Source organism: Dendrobates tinctorius, unplaced genomic scaffold (assembly GCF_039654945.1).
Source record: "Dendrobates tinctorius isolate UK_male_01 unplaced genomic scaffold, ASM3965494v1 ptg000032l, whole genome shotgun sequence".
Lineage (NCBI taxonomy): Eukaryota > Metazoa > Chordata > Amphibia > Anura > Dendrobatidae > Dendrobates > Dendrobates tinctorius.
Genome location: NW_027361700.1, coordinates 33,425,999 through 33,428,342, shown reverse-complemented (window position 1 = coordinate 33,428,342; position 2,344 = coordinate 33,425,999). Strand labels below are relative to the sequence as shown.

The following is a 2,344-nucleotide window of genomic DNA, read 5'->3' as shown; positions in this document are numbered from 1 at the left end:
CATCCTCCCACTGATCATCTAGCTTATGTGCTCTTCTTTTCCTTTTTAACAATTGCTCTCCTGGTGACAAGGAAGTGGCAGGGGCATGTTGATGGTAGTCTTTCTCTTGTTTTTGCCGGGTTTGCAACAGATTTTCTTTTACACACTGCTGGACTTTGCGGTACTGTAGTTGCCTCTCAGTATTCTAGTCTGTGTCTGGCTAGCTAGGTATGCTTTCTAGTGTTAGAACACCCATTTCCAGGTCGATGGGGAGTTTACCTAGTCTTGCTCGCAAGACAAGTAAGCTGGGGCGAAGTTAGTCGATTTTGTAGGGATGTGGTTATACATCTCGACTAGGTCTGACAACTTCTCAGGCCATTGGTTGCGCTCTTCTAGCGGTAAGATCTTTAGAAAGTCGATCACTAGCTGATTCATTTTTTTGCATAGGCCGTTATCTTGCGGATGGTATGGTGTTGTCCGAATCTTCTCATAGCCATCCGGACCGCTGGATTATAACCGTTGCTTGGATTATCGCTGTGTGCGCTGGAGGCTCTGGCTTGTTTCTACATGTCCGCGGTGTTGGATGGTGACTCTTTGCACAATCCCTTGAAGTCATACAGTGAAGAGCTGGGGAGGAGCAGGCTTGTAAATGGATCACCAAGCTAGCCTGCTCTCCATCTGACTGCAGCTGGAGCTCTGCGCTATGGCCGTACTACTCACTAAAGGAGAAATCAGATGCTACTGTGACGCTCCACACTGTGTTGCAACCGGATACATGTGTAAATCAGAACTGAATACCTGCTTTTCCAGTCTACTTGACCCACAGAATACCAAGTCACCTCTCACACATGGCTGCCTGGACTCTGTTTCTAAGACAACAGAAAACTGCAAAGCCGTCGAAGACAAGAGTGGGCCACTGTGCTCAAACTGGAGTGTTGACACGAGGATATGTGAAATTATAGAGGTCTTCATGGTGTTCTCTCCCACCCCAAGAGTGAAACATCAGGCATGGGTAGCAAGTACCAACATGAAAGCACAAGGAACCTCATCACAAAGGTTCAAGAGTTGACTTCGTCCAAAGAACTGTCATGATACCAGTGCTGGGTGACCGGCACTTCTGGGGTTAATGTTCTGATCTCAATGCAGACTCTCACCTGCACACCTGGGACCTATTATGGTGGCCTCTCATTGGTTCTGGGGAGGCTTCTTATAGCCTCAGAAAGCTCCCATCCCCCGTCAGTTATACTTTCGCCCTTGGCATTGTGTGGTGACCCCTGAGTGTGTTAGTGCTGTTTTCTGGTTACTTGATTCTCTGCGTATGACTCGGTCTGCTCTCTGGATATCGCTTTGGATTCTGCCTGGTACCTCCTATGTCTGTTTGGTTTTGATCTCTGCTTGGCCCTGATTATCCATTCTGTCTCCTCCCTGGTACTGTACTGAGATCTTGTGTATGACCTTTGGCTTTGTCTGACCTCCCGTCTTTTTATCCCTCCTGTACCTCGCTGGTCTGTACTGTGCATAACCTCTGCTTTGCCTGATTCTTAGTTCCCTAGCTTCTCTGAAAGCAGGACGCTAAGCCCCACCCCCTTGCAGTCACAAGACTGTTCACATGATCATAGGTCCTATGCCTTCAGCATCCAAAGGGCCCGTGCATCGGTACTTTCTAGCTGTACCTGACCCCGGTACCCCTACATTGCGGGTAAGTCCCTGCTCAGCGGAGGCTGCACGCCGGCGCTGACAGGATCCTGACACTCAGGACACGCGCACTGGCTCAGTGAGCAAGTACAGTGCGGTGTTCTTGACAAGAACTGTGGTTTAGAGCATCTATCATCGCTGTGCCTATAGCAGGGGGATTGATATTGGTTCTTCTTATAATGCTTGCTCTCCAGATGTTCCACAGTGAAAATAAAAGATTACAGGATCAGAGGCAACAGATACTCTCCAGACTGCACTACAGCTTTCATAGCCATATAAGGTGAATAATTCTTGGAAGACCTCTGCTTCGAAAGCCGGATCTCTGTCTGTCAATAACCAGGTCAGCAGAAATATTCTTGAAAGGCCTTTGCAGTTGTTCTTGCCATCTGCTATTGGAAAAAGTACTAGGAAGAAGATGATAGGCTTCAAGGGGGCTCTTTGGCTGTTGCGATCCTTTTTTCTGAGGTTGCATGGGCCGCATTCTCTACACCACTTCTCAATTGACTAGCTCATACCTGTCCAGAAGAAATGAGCACGGATAATGACTTCTATCTTCTTTCATCCAAAGTGCCCTGCTTGGTTGTGGTAGACTTCAAGGACCATTGGTACATCCTTTCTTGGGAACACGATCTGTCACACCAACTCATGTGTATGGGAGTTGATAGTCATT

At 47.8% G+C, this 2,344-nt stretch overlaps 1 pseudogene; it reads left to right on the top strand.

Moving 5' to 3' along the window:
- The first annotated feature begins 628 nt into the window (after nucleotides 1–628).
- Nucleotides 629–1,958, top strand: LOC141086659 (BMP and activin membrane-bound inhibitor homolog pseudogene; annotated as a pseudogene).
- Nucleotides 1,959–2,344: the final 386 nt, after the last annotated feature.